Genomic DNA, 18,621 nt, shown 5'->3' on the forward strand with positions numbered 1-18,621 from the left:
AAGGATTTAATAAGAAGAACAGACTGGTAAAAATTTAGACATCTTCCTAATTCCTGAAAATTGTTAACAAAGAAATCTGAACAATAGGTTATTTCTTGGTTATAAAGAGAAACATTTTTATACTTTGGATAAATTATTTGACCCACATAGATATCATCCCCTGTTTCCAGAAATCAAACCCCTAGTGAAGGGGGTTTGAATTGAATTCCTAGATCATGAATTTCCATGGTCTAGGAATGATCATAATGGAGAAGCTGCATTAAGATACAGAGGTGATATTTGCCTTTTGCTTTTGCCAACAGCTTGCTTGTCTACGAAGCTCACCTGCAGCAATTGCATATTGTCAGTACATTTCAATAGGCATGTACTTCAGGACACACCTAGCTAACGATCATCTTCAGGGTTATTGCCTCTGCAGACTCCTACAAGTTGTACAAAATGAGTGAACTGCAAATCACCTTTGTATTGAAAAGAGAAAAGAAACCCCAGTTCAACTGGAAGCTAGAGAAGTGTCACCACGTATTTGTAGTGGCCCGTTTAATCTTTTCCAGGGTACTAATTTTGAGCAATGTCAGAGAGAGGATATGAAGATAGACACACCTTTGATCTGTCCCAAACCATCCCTTGGTGAAGGTGTAGCTCACTTGCAATGCCATTTAGGTAAATGGTAAATGTAATGAAAGAATTGAATTGCTGTGGGTATTAATCATTTTAAAAACCCAGTTGGGAAATCAAACTGGAATCTAAATTAGGGGTGGAGTACTTTACTGAAAATAACATGTTAGAATGCTACTCAACGCACACTTCAGGACTACCAGACTAATGGAAAACTTACCAAATACATCTTGAGGGCTTATTCTACCTGAAAATTAGTGGTAAGTAGTGTATTTTTATTACATCAGTCCAGTTCCTTTATCTGCCAGTAATTTCTTTTGATGCTTGTAACAAAAAAAAAGAAATGTTCCGGCTTTCTTCTGCTGCTTGTGCTTAACAAGCCATATATATAACAAATAGTGTTTTCCTAACACAACTGTTTATTAAGTTCCAATCATTGCCTTCACTAGAAAGCTGCTGAAGGCAAATGGACTATTCAGTTGTCACTGAAGGCATAATTTAATGATGCAGTGTATCTCTACACTGATGAATTCAGCCTTTTTATTCTGACTAATCTATGATGTGTGAAGCAGACGGTAACGTCGCCTTGCAGACCTGTCTGTGAGAAGCCCATTTCCTCTCCTTTGCTCTTCTGTATGTGATAAACAGAGCCTATTTATTAAAGGAGACATCGAGGTACAAAGCTGAAGCCTCGGGTGCCACTTTTACAGTCCCTTTTCAGAAGGTATCTCCTCCTTCAAGCAATTGGTTTCCAAGTGGCCTCCAGCATTCCCTACAAAATTGCCTTGTTTCACTTTTGGCAAAAAAATTATACTGCTGACCCACTGTGCGAACAGTGATGATAAATAGTGAAGGATAGATGGAAGCATTTGGGTGAGAAATCTGTGACAGGCTTTTATGTGGAAACATTTAGTATCTGCTCCCACTTTAATCACTTATTATTTTTAAGTCAGTGACAAAAACATCCTGCTGAAATAGGAACACTGGGATCCCATCTGCAGGGAGAACTGGTGGTGTTAGACAGACCTTACTATCCTCTAGATGAGACAATGTATCAGGCAAATGTATTAGTTGCTAGTTTTACTGTTGTTTTTTAAGGCTGCTCCTGAAAAGTTTCTTTAGCTAGGCATATGAATTTTCAAATAGCTGCATAAAATTATATCTTGTCTTTGTTTATCCATAACATAAAGTTATTGTGGTAAAAATAAAATAAAAACTTTATCTTTTAGAAGTTTGCTATACCTTTATGTTGCCCTCAGGCTGCCTCTATTTTTCTTGGGAAGAAAGCACATTCATATTTCTTCCAGAACGGGACCACTTTGTAAAAGCTGGAGCTGTTTGTGATAAATCTTCAGTCCTTTTGGTTGCATGCGTATTTGAATGAAATCTAATAGTTTGGGGTTTTTTTGGGGTTTTTTTTGTCTTTTGAACATCCACATTTTGTAGCTGTGCATTAAGTGTTTTGTAATATATTGAAACATTGCTGTGACAGAAATGTCCTAGAAAAACAGGACTCACCTTTTTTTCTTGTTACAGAACTTAAAAATAAGTATCAAAACAAATTATCACATATGGAATAACAACAGGCTGTGTAAGAGTGATGAATATTTTCCAGGTTTAATGTAGATGAAATCACTTCCATACCTTCCAAGACCTTTTAACAATGTTTTGAAAACTGGTATTTACATTCTTTGAAGTGTTTATATCTAGAAACAACCTCCTACTTTGGCAAACTTGGTTTTAATCCTCTTGGACCTCTGACAACCAAACTGAGGAATATACTGATGTGCTCTGATGTTATCTGAAGGCTTGTTTTCACCACGGAATGGGTTTGCTTGGAAGGGATCACAGTGAGTTGTCTGGTTCAATCTCCCTGCTCAGGCAGGGTCATTCTAGAGCACACAGCATGGGATTGTGTCCAGATAGTTCTTGAATATCTCCAGTAAGGAATACTCCACAACCTCTATGGGCAACTTGTTCAATAGGAGAGTTAAAAGAAAAAAAAATTAAGGACTGGGATGTAAGAAACTATCACCCAATGAGGAACGAATAATCTGAAGATGTTGTCCTCTTGTGGTTTCCTCCAGCAGGTCCAATAGGATAGGCATAATATCAGTCAAGATGAGTTTTAGGAACACAGAAAAAAAAAATTGCAAAAATCACCACCAGCATGCTCTTTTATCAAAAGCTTTCCTTGATGATCCACGGTCTGCTGCAACTCCTGACCCTTCTGTGGTACAGTATTACCGCATAGATGTCAGGAGCGCCTTGTGGCTGCTGTGCAACTTGCACATGATGCGAAATGATTTAATAATTATTAGGCTGTCAAATCCACATGATATCTTTAGGGCTAGGCTTACTCAGTCCGGTTTTGCAGGTCCAGTCTCACTGTTTTTCTGTCCTTAGTACAGGACAGTATCCTAGTTCCAGTCCAATACAGGGGAAGGAATTCTGTGAAGGAGACCTGTTCTCTCTCTAGTCCTTCCCAGCAAAGGAGCAAAGCAGACAAGGGCTGTGGATTCATGGGCTCAGGGAGCATTCATGGGAAGTAGGAATGCTGGGACCTTTGTACTCCTCAGGGTGAGAGGTGAGACAGTGTTCCTACCCTCCCTCTGGGTGTCAGCACAGATCCCAACTGCTCCCTCCTTCCATACTTAAAAGTCGGGTGAGGTCAGATCCAGCTGGTAGGTAGGACTGAGTTCACGAAAGGCAAGTTCTTGTGGTGCTCTCTCTCTTTTTACTATTTGCCCCAAAAGATGTTTTAATTGATATCAAGAAAAATCCACTCAGTACAGCCACAGTTCTTTTGGAGCAAATCAACGATCTGAGTGAGGAGTACAGAGATTACCTCCTCCTGTTGTTTGGTTCTGAGCAAAGGAGATTTACCCACCTTTATTCACTGCATGTCATGGGAACAAAATGGGAACAAATGGAGAGCATAAAGCACTTTGTTCTTGCTCAGGCTCAAGGGGGAAAAAAAAAAAAAAGAAAAAAAAAAAAAAAAAAGAAGAGGTTACATTTAAAAGACAGAAGCCTGAGATTCTGGAGTAGAAGCCTCTCAGGTGGTGCTCCATTTCAGGAAAAGTGGTGAAAGGACATCTGTTGGCAAATTGCCTTTTTTGGGTTATTGAAAGCACCAAGTTAAAAAATAGAGGAGATGAGGATATGTGGGATCCCAGATGACCATAAGAAATCAGATTGCACTCTTTAAAAGAAAACTGATTACCAGACATATTAAACTTTAATCTTATTTGCAGTTAGTAGCCCCAAAGAGAATGCTTTGTTGGAGACCTTCCAAGAACGGCTATTTCAGACAGCTTGTAAAGCAAAGACGATGCGATGGAAATAATGCAAATACAGTTCAACTTTTGCTGTAATAAAGTTAGTTTATGACACCCTTTGTAACAATGTCAACAATAAATGCCAATTTCCTCATTGGTAATTAGCTTGGGTGAGACAAATACTTCCCCAAATTTGATGTGAAGACAGTATTTACATATTTCTTCCTTTTGACAAAGCAGACTGTATCTGGCACATAAGTATACTTTTTATTTTTAAGATTTCTAAGTACCATCTAAATACTGAATGAATGCAAAATGACCTCCACTAAGGTACTACCTGTTTGCATTCAGTTCAAATGGGATGCTGCCTCAGATGCAGCAAACTGCCAGATCCTGGCATTGTAATCTCCTTCAGCTGGGGAGTATTTTAATCCCGGTTCTGTGAGGATTCTTTGCCAAGACTACTCCTGGCTGTTGTCCTCAGGACACTAAGTCATGCTGCTGATGTGAATTATAGTTACATGTGCCTTGCCTGTGGGGTCTAGTCACTGGTGCTTCCATTTACCTTGTATGTAGAACTGAACTTCATTTCCTCATCTGGCAGCTTTGGCATTTGTCATGGTCAGTTCACCCCCCTGCAGCTGTAGGTGGGCTGCAGGTATAAGATGGAGACCTGTGCAGGGAACTGTGCCCATTAGAGCCTGGTGTAGTACAAATTACACAGAGGGGTGCTCCTCTACTGTTTTCCTTAGACCTGGTATTTTGTAGGGTACTGGGAACATCAGAGGAGTGGCACAGCTTGGGCCAAACACGTAACCAAAGGAAAAACAATACTCCAAGTTTTTTCTTGCTTCCTTCCGGGCAATTCTGCAGTATGTATGTTAGAGGAATTTGAGGGTCTCATGAAATCAAAAGGCTAGCATCAACTATAATTTCAAACCATCACAAAGGTTTCTAAAAAGTATTTATTCGTTCTCATGACTTAAAGATGTACATGTTGTAAAAGATCTCTCCAATAGTAATTTTACAAATTAAATTACAAGTTAAATTTACAAATTTGACTTAGTAGTGCTCCACAATCCACAAACCTGAGTCTCAGTATAATTCTCTAAATACAAATGCCATAAACTTAGCCCTTAAATAATAGACTACATTTTTGAATGTTCACTTACTTCAAAATTACATCTTTTTATTTACAGAGTTTAGTGAATTCATGTCACTTTTTTAAGTGTCTCTGGCTGTATCTAGACATCTCACATTGACTTTTTCTTTTCATGAAATTAATAGCATTTTTGCTGAGAGAGTTTCGTGGACTTGGCTGCAATGCAACAGAATAGATAATTGAGGTGTCATAAAGACATTCCACCAGAGGAACTTGGGATACATCCTATGTCATCATCAATCATAACAGAACAAGTGTTAATCTGCTTGCATACAATGGATCATAAAAAAAAATAGTGTTAATTTAAAACACACTTTTTTTTTTCCCCATGGGAAAGTCTGATACTTCTTGTATTATCTGTCTGTGTATAAGCACACACATATTTAGTGTCCAGCCTATAAATGCTAAATGAAGGCACCTTGACAGCTCCTGTGTACATTGCCTTTCACAAGGAAGCTACCTGTCACAGAGTACAGACTCCCTGGTGGATGTATCAGCTGAGCAATACAGCAAAGCTCAAACATTCAAGTTGTTTAAGCACACAAGGAATCCCATTCAGCTCACGGAAGGTGAACATATGTGGGACCCCTCCACTGCGCAAAGAATGCTTCCTTGTCCTACTGTTTATGCATTGGCTACCTTGGTATTTTCACAGGAATGTTTGCTCTGTCACCTGACTACACCTTTAGGCATTTTCCAAATTTTTTTTTATGATTATTATTCAAACTATTTCAGTCAATATTAGTCAAACCCCTTTTAGTCTAATCCTCAGTGCACCGTGGTCTTCTCAGGAATCCGTCCTGCACTTTTGACTCTTCCCTAGTGAGGGGAGAAAAGGCAGATGGACTTCATGTGAAACCACCGTGCTGCTGCCTGCACTCTACTGCTTAAAGAGGCTGGGCCAGAAATAGCTTCAAAATATACATCAAAATGTATGGAGAAACAGAGTCCTGTATGCTACCTCGCGAACTAAGTACTCATCCTCAACAGATCTGTGTGGGCACACGAGGATTCTGAACGCACTGGTTTTGTCTGAAGAAAAAGCATTGCAAATGAATGGATGGAAAACCTAAGTGACTTTAAAAAGGTCTAAGTTACTTTGGAGGGCAGCAAGAGCAAGTAGCACCTGCAGATATTGCAAAGAAAATAATAATAAAAAAACTTTTAGGATTAAATAAAATGAAAAAACTATAGGGCAACTTCAAGTGTGTTGAGGATAAAGGGCTAGAACCAGTCAGTGACTGAACTGAAAGGTCTTTAAAGAGAGAAATAAATGGAGCCACCAGCAAAATTCCTCCCAAAATTATGAGGCATCAGTATGACATGTGTTCAGCATTCACCTAACTTTGTCTGCACTTTTTTTTCCCTTTCTCTGTCTAAGTTCCATTTTGAATAGAACTCCCTTCGCTCTCAGAAGCAAAGATGCTTAATATCCAGCATAAACAAACAGACAACTGGGGATAGATGCACCATAAAGTCACCCTAGTGCAGGTTTCTGCCAAGAAACTTGGCAGAAAGTTTCTGCCAAGGAACTTGTTAAAAATGTTTATAATGAGCACAGCATGGTTTTTGGATTCTGTAAACAAATACCTCTTTAAAGTTATACATAATTTCAGAGACTTAAGGTTCACTTGTCAAGGAAAGCCAACATTTTCTTCACTGAAACTTTGCAAGTTAGACTTTCTAATGGGGACATACAAACTTTGATCTATAAACTTTAGAAAGGTGAATTTAAGATTAGAAGGAAGATAAAACACTTCACAGAATTCAAGTGTCAGAATATATCTTGGAGCGTGTGTGTGTGAAGTAATTTTCTAGTTGTATTGAATAATCCTAGATCACAAACATGGTCCTAGGGCACGTATGTAACATTTTCATGCTTCCTTGCCCAGGGGCCACTGCTAAGAAGAGGCTTGTTGCAGCCTAATGATCCAACGCAACATTTATTTCAGCTATGCGTCCCAAAATCGCTGCTGGGGCACCACGTTGACGGCACACAAGCTAAGCCAAAGCCACCCGTGGCCCAGCAAGGAGCTGGGAGCTGCTGCTGACCCCCATCACAAGGCATAGGAAGGACAAGCCGGTGCCACGCGGCTCCCTCTCGTCCTCACCGACCAGATCTACTTTTAAAGCCCACGTTTCGCCCGGGTGCAGCAGGTGCCAGCGCAGCAAGGATGACACAGGAAAACACCCCACCTGCTCACCGGCTACAAAGCCTGCACGCCGCGGAGAGCCGCCCCCCGGCCGGCAGCCGCGCACCCGCAGGGCCGCGCTCGAAGCGCCGCACGGCCCCCTCAGCCGGGGACCCCCGGGCCGATACGGGTTGCACTAGAATCCGCCAAAGCCGGCAGCCGCCCTCGCCCGGGGCAGGCGGGCACCGAGGGCACCGGCCCCCGCCGGCTGTGCTGCACCGCGGTGGGCGGCGGTTCCCGCCCGCGCCGGGCACCCGCACGCCGGCGACAGCGACCCCCGCCCCGGGTACCGACATCCCCGCCACGGCGACCCCCGCACATCCGGGGCAGCGGCGGGGCGGAGCGGGGCCGCGCGGGGCGGTCGCCGCCCCTTTTACTGATCCCGCCTCTCCGCGCCGCCGCCGCTGCCGCCGGCGATGGAGACGCGGCGCTGAGCGGGGCTTGGGCGGCAGCGGTGGTGCGCGGGAGAGCGGGCGGGGGCGCCGCCGCCGGCGGCAGCAGCGGGAGCGGCGGAGCGCGGGGCATGCGGGGCGGTCGCCGCCGGGGGGCTGCAGCTGCGGGCTCCGAGGCGCCGAGGGAGGCGGCGGCGGCGGCTCCACCGCGGGGCTCCGTGTGACCGCGCCGCTGCGCCCGGAGCGCGGCTCCCGGCAGCCGCAGGAAGAGGGGGGCCGAGGCGGCGGCGGTGCGGCGCTGCTTCCCCGGCCGCGGAGCGAGGCGGCGAGCGGAGGCGCCGGCTCCCCGTGGCCGTAGCGGCAGCCCGGCAGCGCCGCGGCAGCGGCGGCCGCGCCTCAACTTGGTGCGAGGCAGCGGCCGCCGAGACGAGCGGGCGGAGCGCGGCTCGTCCCCGTCCCCGCCGCCGCCCGGAGGATTTATCCTGCGGGACTCTTCTGCTCGGGCGCCCGGTGACAGGCGCGGCAGCGGCGGGGCTGGCGGCGCCCCTCGCCTCGCCCCGACGTCCGCCCGGCAGCGACGGAGAGGAGGGCCGAGGTGAGTGTGGGCTCCTGGCGCCTCGGGTTCCGCTTTCCCCCGCCCCGCTCCCGGCCGCGCTGGGGCTCGGGGGAAGGGAAGCGCCGAGTTCAGGCAACGCCGGGCTTCTTCCCTCTCCGGCCGTCTGCGGGAGAGCCGCCGCCTCGCCGGCCGCCGCTTCCTCCGAGCGGGGTGACCCCGCCGCGGTGCCCGCTCGGGGGCAGCCGGCGCCGGGGACGGGCGCACACAGCCTGCGGCTGCCTTCCGGCGGCTGCCTGAGGTGCTCTTGCCGGGGAGAGAGAGGGTCGTGGGGCTGGGAGCGTCCTGTTGCTGCTTCCAGGGGTCGGGAGCTGCTGCGTGTCAGCAGCCTCCGGCAGCGTGGCTGTGTGTGCGTGTGTGTGTGCAGGGGGGAGTACCAGGGCAGCATCGTCGGCTCTACCTCTTCACCGCTGTCACGTCAAGTTCGTTCAGTTGATGTTTATTACGTAACATGTGACTAATATTTTAGAGTTTATCTTATCTGATGGGCTCCGGATCAGCCTTATTTTATTGCATTTTAATTTATAAAGCTGAAGGGAGTCAGGGAAGCTCTCATTCTAGTTGGTTGCCTAATGGAAGTTAATTTTCATGTGACTTTGGCCGTGTTAACTAACAGAGGGTCACTACCTCCTTCCACTCTAGGAAAGCAGAAGTGCGTGTCTTCTGCCCCCTCTACCTCTGCCCTCCCTTTTATTATTATCAAGCATGGGCAAGTTTCTTTAGGTCCCACTTTCTTTTAGTGGATTCTGGAACCTGCCGCTTCGTGAACTTACAGCTTGAGATACTGAAATAGAAACTGAATTTTGTGCAGCAGCTGCTGAGAGAAATAACTTCTATGGCGATGAACAGGAGTGAAACAGTCTCTTTGGTTTATATAAATGATGTTGGCACTACATGAACTGTAAACGAACATAGCCAACAGCTGTGCAAACCAAAACTATGTAACTGACCATGTATTATTATACATTACTGCTCTCAGCTTCATTCCATTGCAAAGACATTGAAGATCATACTACCCTGAACACTTGGAACATCACAGAACTCGTTTTTCTTGTAAATACAAAGAATTACTTGTCTTGAAGAAAGCACCTCACTTTCTAGTGCCAGCTTCATCATTTTCTGTGACTTGGAATTGTGTGTCTGTGTCCTACTGTGATGCTGGCCTTGTTATAAGTGATATTGCTGGCACTTTAAATTTGTTTGCCGCATTTTCTCAGGCTTACCTGTGTAACAGGAGTGTAAACCCGAGGCAGTTATTGTCGGTAGGGAAATTGTGGCAGCATGGTTATCCTCAGAAAAATGATACAAATGTTACCTAGCAAGGACACCACACACAAGTCACCCTTGAGATCAAGGTGATAAGGACAGGACATGGACTATTACTGGATGCTGTCTGTCTGTTCAGAATTGTAAGTTGCATGAATAAATATACCTTCTTCCTCATGCACCTTGTTCTTATAGGAATAGGGCAGTTCAAAGACACTAATGAAAGTCGTGAAAATGCTTTGCAAATACCATGTGACTGTCATTTCTTAGCCTAGTGGTGAGGTGGTACTGTTTCACTTTTATACAAAGATTTATTCCTCCCCCCTCGTCATCTCAAAGTGAATTTGTTCAAATGAGTTCAGGAATAAGCTATACAGAAAAAGAATGGAGGTAATTTAGAACAAATTTCAATGCCAAATTGCAGCTTTAATGGAATAGTATCCTGCTGTCCTTTCATTGTTGCATATGTGTCAATAACTTTTAGGTTAGCTGTAAACTTGTTAGTTTTTTTTTCTTTATCACAGAAGGAGTGTAATCTTTGTCTCTAGCCAAAAAGTAGCTGCAGGGACACTCATCAAAAAATAAAGTACTTCCAAATATTTAAATCCTTTGAATGCAATTTGCGTCATGTTTTGTTCAAGAGACAAGAGATTCTTGACAGATTTTACATTTTATATTTCTAGTGGTGGTGGTTTTTTTTTTTTTTTCTCTCCCTCATTTTAGGGCAGATGGTGTCAGACTGTCCACATAGCGCAAAAGTTTGATTCACAGGACCAAAATGGTCTTTGGCTTTGCAGTCTTCCCCAGCCTGGTCTTTAGATGTCTTCTCATAAAGTGCAGGGACTATCTCTGGATCCAAGCTGAGCTGGATCAGGAGTTGTTCCTGCTTATAAAGAAAAAAAAGAGCCTACAAATTCAAATAAAATTCTTTTTGCGTCTAAAATGCATTAAAATGGCTTTTAATAGTAGTAGTGGTACTGTTTAAAATGATGCTGTTTTGTACTTAACCAATCTCTTTATTAAGGATTTTGGAGTTCTTTTATCTGTCTTAAATTATAACCAAAATCTGGAAGTATGTGGTGCTGTCCTTCAGGCCGAGTTATAGTGCATCATTTGCATTCCAGTGTTGCGCTTTGCTTTTTAAAGTTTGTTCAGAAGGAGGTGATTTTGGTGCCCCCCTCCTCCTTTGAAGGGTCAACATGTTGATTTTTTAGTATTGAAATTGTGACAGTGCAGTTTATCTGGAGTTCATCTGGATGAATAACTCATGACAGATACAAGAAGTGTTAAAGAAGGCAAATGTTGGATACTTCTGTTGTGGTACTTAATAGAAATAGGCTTGGATAATTACATGGGAATGTTCTTCATCCCAGTCGATTTTTTCTGTGCTCCTTTGAATATTGACAGATTCTTTATTATAAAGATGCACTAGATGTAAGTGAATATTCAGTTATGCATTGTATCAAAAAAGAGTAGCTCTGAGCTGTATACTTCCTGCTTTCACTGAGCAGCATCTTCGTTTTTGAGGTGTAAATTATTTCCTTTCTGTTTACATTTAGTCTTCTTATAACTGTGTTTTTCATGCTTTGTCTTCTGAACCTTTCGGTTGGATTTCTAATTCCTTACCTAATTTAAAGCTGCAGCAGCCTTTTTCAGGTCATCATTAAGAATGAAGCACTGGTTTTATATGAAGTCAGTTTTGCTAGTGCTTGCTTTTGAATCTTGATACTTTTAATTATCAGCAGCAATGTTCTCAAATTGAGCAGAGATCTTCCCTGAGTTCCACAGGGATGCTTGTAATCCTCTTGTTTGTACTAGGCCTACTTAATTTAGAAGGTTGCTGACCATACTAGTAATTATTTAACTTTCAGTGACACTTCTACATTTATTAACATTGACTTTTATCTGCCAGTGTATTACCTGTACATCATGGTTGATTAGCTTCCAGTTGGTTACATTTTTGGACTTATGTACTTGACTAACCTATATAACTATTAACTTTTCTACTTTCTTTTTCAGTTCATTAATTAGTGCCTTTAAATGCTTCTAGCTTTATGGATCCTTGAAGCATCCTGCTGTTAAACTTTTGCCATGTTGAAATATGATTACATATTCCTTGTTCAAACTTCCTGTTTCTTAGCTAGGAATAAAATACTTAAGGGAAAATATAACTGAAATCTTGAAAATATATCTGCAGTGTTGAAATCACGGCTTTTACTCAACTTTTAGCACCAGGTCTATTCCTGACGGAAGTACTCTAAATTTAGCATCCCCAAATAAAATGTTTTAACTGCATGCTTGTCATAAAAGCACTTTGACACCATCTTACACTAATTCTGGCAAAGCATTTTTCCCCTTTACAGTCTTTCTAGAGAGCTTAATCCATTATGTGAAATCAGCCCATCGTAAAAATCAATGGAATTGATATACTTTTAGCTAATGTATTAAAGAGCTGCCTAACTGCTCTATTATTCACTTTTTGATTACTTAAATATGGTTTTGCAGTATGAAATATGAAGGTTCTTTAGGGGCATTTACTTTTGGCTATATTGGAAGCCTGTGACTTTGAGCACTGCATAAATTGCCTCATGCACATGCTGTTGTAGTAACTCCCAACTCATGGAGGCATTTTTACCTTTGGGTTCACATAAAGGTCTTTTTATAACCCACAAAAGAGAACTAGCTTAATTTCTGAAGCCCTGCACTATGCGTGCTATTGAGTGATGGTTTGTAGTTCCTTGCAGGAAAAGTGATTTTGATTCTTCCTGTCTTTGACCAATGGAACTGAACAGTCAGCATGGAAGAGGTGTTTTTAGCTCATAACTTCAGTTGTCACAGAAAGTAAATGTGCTTGGAGACTTGGTTAGTTAAGAAAAGGTACCCTTGGCAAGCCTAAATTGTCTTTTGATACCATTTACCGACCTTGTTTTTGTGATCTATAGCTTTGTTTTCAATTATTAAAAAACCCTGCCGCAACATTTTTTTTTTTTTTCTTTTTTTCTTTTTTCCTTTCTCCTCTCTTTAAGTGGTGGGTAACTGTGATATGGAACTTGATTATGAATTGACTTTGAACATTTTTTTTTTCTTTTTGTCGAAGTATTTCATTTTGGTGTTGGAGTGGCCAGCTTCATTTGGAGTTAAAAAGTTATTCTGAAGAGCTAGAGCTTTGTAATGGTGCCTTTTCGTTGGAACCAGTGTTTGATGATCACGGCAACTCTCATTGATAGTTTCAGCTCATGAATTTCTCCTCTACTGTCAGACTACCATTTAAGAGAAATATACAGGTAGGAATTTGAGCACTGTGTTGTGTTGTGTTGCTTTTCTGTGTAATCTGATGGTCCTCGAGACTTCTGTGTTTGTTCTCCTGTGAGAAAGTGCTGCTAGAGAACAGTATTAAGCAGCAGCAGTTTGCTGCTGTGGACATACAGACTCTGGGACTGGCTCATGTAAAGCTGCTGTGAAATTCATTCTTAGTTAAGGAGGGAAGTGTTTTTGCACTTTTTTTTTTCTTGTGCCATGCTGTTATCAACTTTCAGAAACGTTACTCTTTTAGAAAACTTATCCAAAAGATAAGCCAGTTCAGCCTGTCTTGCTGAAAGAACATTAGCATCCTTTGGAGGCAGAATGTGTGAGCTGCTCTTTCGTTCCTTAATTCTCATCTTCCTTTCTAATATTTTGTCTTGTAAATTGCAAGCCAGGGTAATATTGTAAATTTTTTGGAAAATTTTACTTTGTTTTCACTAGTAGAAATATTGGTTAAACTGTGCAAGTGGTAGAATCTCTAGGAATTATATATGTATTTTATGGGATTTCTTACTGTAGATGAACTCCTAGTGTCTTTTGTACAGCTATTTCTTTGTAATGGGATGCAGTACTATTTTCATGTTGAGTTCCAGTATATCTTCCTGTAACAGAGTTCCTGATGTGTAAATGAAGTCATATAACAAAATTTATCATCCTGGTTATGTGGAACAATTGAGTCAGAATGATATTCAGCATCTAAGTTGCTTGTGAAAACTTGTTACAGGCAAGGAAGAGGGTATGTCGTGTTCTTTGACTTTTTATTTTTACAATGTATAAGAATAGACTCCAGAGTTTGAGCTGGTGCTTCCTGTCATCCACAGGAATGATGAAAATGACAGAGTGCATACATCTCTCTCAATAAGTAGTTTGACAGGAGGTAGGAATACTGGTCTGATTTTACAGGCACCATATGACAAAGGCCAACAGAACCTGAAGAACTTGAATCCCAATCTGTTTACTTTTCCATAGCTGCAGGTCATTGTTATCTTACTCTTTGTCATGCCTTTGAAACCTGCACTCTGTATGCTAGCAGTACTTTAGTGCAAATTTTGAATGATAATGAGAATTATGTTGACAATTAGAGGGAAGGTGATAATGCCAGGATTCTTCCAGGGAAAAGGAAACAAATTTTGGGGTTGGGTTTTTGGTTTTTTTAAGGGTTTGTTTGTTTGGTTTGTTTTGGGACTTTTTATTTCTTTTACAGGTGTCTGTGAGGAACAAACCAGGGGATGGGAATACTGGTAACGGGTTGGAATAAATTGTCAGTATATATAGAGTATATCTATGTATTTGAAAGTTCTTATCACATACCTGAATGGTGAAGCTGGCTGAGAAACAGAATGAAAAATTGATTAAATTACCAGGGATGTCTATAAAGACAAAGAGGTATATAGTATTGGTCTGAATTTCAGAATATGCTGAGTTGGGAAGGACCCACGATGATATTTGAGTCCAACTTCTGCCCCTGCGCAGGACCATCCCCAGGAGTCACACCATCTGTTCGAAAGCATTGTCCAAACACGTCTAGAACCTTGCCAGGCTGGTTGACCACTCCCCTGGGGAGCCCAGCCACTTCCAGTGCCTGACCACTCTCTCTGTGAACCTTTTCCTCATGTCCGACCCAGACCTCCCCTGACACAACTTCAGGCCACTCCCTCAGGTCCTGTCACTGGTCACCACAGAGATCAGATCAGTGTCTGCCCCTCCTGTTCTCCTCAGGAGGAATTTGTAACTGTGATGAGGTCTGCCCCTCAGTCTCCTCCAGGCTGAACAGACCAAGTGACCTCAGCTGCTCCTCATTCACCTTCCCCTCAAGGCCCTTCACCAATTTTGTTGTCCTCCTTTGGACATCCTCTAAGAGTTTAATGTCTCTCAGATTGTGGTGCCCAAAACTGCACACAATGTTCTAGGTGAAGCTGCCCAAGAGCAGGAGAGTCCCCTCTCCACAACAGTGTTCAAAAATGAGCTTAACTACCATGGCCAGGGTGAGCAAGGACTAAGATCAAGCATAAAGCTGCCTGTCACCCCAACCCAAGTAGATGTAATTTCATGAGGTCAATTCTTAACTTTGCTAGGTGTTACTTTTTTAAAAAACAGAAAACAAACCACATGTACAATAAGCTTACAAATCTTCCGATGGCCCAAATGCATAGTAGTTGTGGGCAAAAAAATAAGATTGGTCCAATTGTCTTTTCACTCTGTGACATTCATCACTTTGATTACCACTATGAATAATTTAGCATTAAGAACAGCCCAGGCTCTTATGTGCATATCCTGTTCATTATGTTTCTGCATTAAATACATTCAATTGAGAACATTCACTGATGGAGTACTTTTAAAGTATCTTTAAGGACTCATTTAGGTTAAAATTAAACTAATGGATTTATTTAATTTTCAGTTTGTTATGTACTCAGGGTAATTGGGATTGATACACTTTTCAAACACAGAAGCTGAAACCTAATTTTAGGTGCAAACCCCAGCTTTAACTATTGTTAAGAATTATATCTGTTTCTCCAAATTGGAATATGAATTTGCATGTCCAGTTTGTGAATTTGCCATAAAGAAACTAAGTATGCATTTTCTCATAACTTGTTTTGGCTTTTTTTTTTTTTAGATGACTTTGTGGTTTTAAAGGCTACTGTCTGTAGTGTCATGTGAATGAATCAAATATCTGCTGTCTTTATCTTTGAAAAATGGTTGAAGATGGCACACCAGAACAGCCCTGTCCCAAAGAGATATGTGAATAACAGCCCTACTTGGAATAGCCAAGAAAAGCCCCACCCCTGCTAGCAGTATGTAACTTTGTTCACCCCTTTTCCAATAAACTCTTGCAATTTTTTTCTTCAGGACTTGCTGATCAGAAGTTTCAGAAAGCTACGTACTTAAATTACTAATAGTTTGGTAAACTTCTTTTGTTTTCTAATTCTGAAGATAGTGTGGATGTGTACACATCATGCAACAAATATTAAGCTTCCTAACGTGCAGCAGAGCTGCTATGATTTAAATACATTTATTTGAAATACGTATTTCAAGAAAAAAGAAACTCATCCCTTAAGGCCCTCTGTCTGTAAAGAATGGTCATAAAGCTGAAGAACTTTTTCAGGCTGATGTTTCTAAATATTTGATTTTGAGCGTTTTTTTGTGAACTGAAAGTCTCAGAAATGGCATGAAAAATAGAAAGTTGTTCAATAATTTTAGGGAGTAGGAAAGCACAATACAACCTCCATGAGCCTTAATGCAGATCAAAAATACAGTCTTTGTACCTTCTTAGAGTCTTTGAAAGGCCTTTAGATTCTTATTGGGATTTGTTCCTTGCTCTAGTGCTGTGTGTGTATAAGCGGGATTACAGATAAGATAGGAAAGTCCAGTAAGTTAAACATACATTTGCTTCAGACTTAGCTTTAATCTAATTATCTGTCCTCTTAGAAGAACAGCCTGGTAACCTTTTGGAAATGTGGTCTGTGAGAATACAACTTCAAGCTGTTCAGTGGTCCCTTTCCTTCAACTTCTACTGTTTTGGCACTGAAATGGACTTCAATGTGACATGAAGGATGCTCAGGAATTCTTCCTTCTTTGTCAAGTTCCCTGCTAAAACAACAGAGTGGGGCAGGGGCTGTTATGTTAGATGGCATACTCATCAAAAATGTTTTAGTTGGTGGTTTGTGTTTTTTTTCAGCATCAAATTGGTTTTATGTATGGCATCACAGGTTTTATGAACATTGGAATAAAATTATTTAAAATTGTTTAGATCAACATCATCCTTAAGGACAGCTTAGGCTACACAGAATTCTAGAAGTAAATGACTAATAATCTAGCCTTCAAAACAACTGATGTGATGAGAGCTTAAAATTATTCTTACCATAGCTTTAGAAAAAAATAGTGTTCATTATAGGTTTTCTGTGCTCTAAAATTTGTATTTGATGTTTGGCTGTGAATAGATTCATTGAATTGCTGGGAGCTGCATCAATATTTTGTCAAGTCTAAAGTTGTGTGTTGGTAGTTAAAATACTACTTGGTTGTATGAAATGTTAAAGAAAAGCATTGGTACCTTGACTGTCCAGTAACACTAACAGACTCCTGCAGAAATATTAAGCAATCCATCAACTCTTGTAAAAGTGCAGCTGGAAGATACTTAAATGTGGCACATCAGAGCATCTGAAGAAAATGTTAACTTGGATAACTTTGATATTTGCTATCACAAATTCAAATGCTATTTCATAATATTATTCACATTATTCTGTTATGGTGTCATGTTATCAAATGAAAAAGAGTGTTTAAAAACCATGAAGAATTCTAGGAGTGTAGTGAGCAACCAGAGCTGGTTAAAACATTTTAAAGCAATTAATACATTATGTATGCAGACTCAGCACAACACTGTTTTTTTCTCTAGCAAAATATACTTGCTGGATTCTGTATCTAATTTTGTGCTGCATGTCTAAATCATAAAATCTTTATACCTGCAGTCGTAAATTTAAAAAAAAAATTACGGTAACCAATGCCCACAGGAAACAAAGTAATCTTGTGTATTGAATTTGTCAAGTCTTAAAAAAAAGCCCAACCCTATAAAAACCATTAAACCAACCCTCTTGTTACTAGACATTATTTATTTTCTTTCCTCTCTTCCTCATGTTTCTTTCTTTTAGTTGCTTTTGGATCTTGCCGAGCTGTCACATCACATCTTTTATTCTGTCTTTCCATGTCCAGGAAAACTAATCACTCTTCTACAAGCAGCTAATGCTTGAAATCTGCTGTGTGCAAGAAACCAATTGACCCAATCTCAGCTGGGATCTGATTCATGAAAGTACAACAATATGTAATTTTCTTGCTTTGGATCATATCAAAGCTTTCTTATGCAGTTTTGGACTATTATGACTATTCATTCTTTCCCCCAAATTGTGCTTTCCCAAACACAGTAGGAGCTTCTAAGAGCTTGAAACAATGGTTTCTCTGTATTTTACGAGTGTTATGTATACTTGAGAGGCATCTAAGGACTCCTTTTTTGACCACATTTTCCTCTGTATAGAAAACTTCATAAAACATCTTGCCTTCTGCCAGGAAAACAATGCCTTCTATTTGTTTTCTATAGCATACCTCATGTTATTTGCAGTAGAGTTGAATAGCAGTGAGTTGTGATCACTAGTTTGCACTAGTCTGCTAGTTTGGATCAACAGCATTTTTCATCATGGAATCCACGATGGAGTGATTTTCAAAGTGAACAGACTTCCTTTATGACCACTTCTGTACAGAAGAGTTGAACACCATGCAGTTATTTCCAAATCAAATGTTTGACCTTGTAATCTTCACAGCTAAATTTTGAACACTGCAGCTGTAAAAATATTTGAGACCAACTTTCTTAACAAGCAAACCATCTTTTTCTGCATAGGCAAATGAGATTATGATTCACTGCCGCTTCCGTTGGTGGGGATGAGCTGTGTGGTGTATTGCTATGGAATTTCTCATTATTCTAAGAGACTCTTTGCTTCTTTATCTGTCACTTGTAAAATGCTGGCTAATTGTTAGTTTAAAACAGCTTATATCAATTATCGTTGTAGCACACCACCTTAAGTTTCCATGATTTGTGATTTCTCCATTTTTTCCATTTGTCTGGGTATGTGAATAATTTTATTCAGAAGAATGTGGTAATGATTCAAGAATGAGAGTGGAGAAATGTATCCAAAGGAAGTCAAAATAATAAAAATTGCTAGTAATTTGGAGGTATTGATACATGGTTTTACATGTCTTAGAGATCTGGCTGTCTGAAAGTGAAGCTGTGTGTTTTCCAGAAAATCATCACTTT

General features: G+C 41.1%; 1 protein-coding gene across 3 annotated transcripts in view; it reads left to right on the forward strand.

Moving 5' to 3' along the window:
- Positions 1-8,076: 8,076 nt before the first annotated feature.
- GALNT1 (polypeptide N-acetylgalactosaminyltransferase 1) overlaps positions 8,077-18,621 on the forward strand; it is an 87,707-nt gene continuing 77,162 nt past the window's right edge. The window contains exons 1-4 of one of the 3 annotated variants that reach the window (XM_066185392.1): positions 8,077-8,237; positions 12,619-12,805; positions 13,436-13,560; positions 15,439-15,616. The gene's annotated coding sequence lies outside the window, so the exon portion shown is untranslated. The remainder of the gene's footprint in view (positions 8,238-12,618; positions 12,806-13,435; positions 13,561-15,438; positions 15,617-18,621) is intronic. The other 2 variants (XM_066185376.1, XM_066185368.1) reach the window with 2 other exon arrangements.

Source organism: Chamaea fasciata, unplaced genomic scaffold, assembly GCF_029207755.1.
Source record: "Chamaea fasciata isolate MVZ Bird 193981 ecotype frontalis unplaced genomic scaffold, bChaFas1.0.hap1 SCAF_1, whole genome shotgun sequence".
Lineage (NCBI taxonomy): Eukaryota > Metazoa > Chordata > Aves > Passeriformes > Sylviidae > Chamaea > Chamaea fasciata.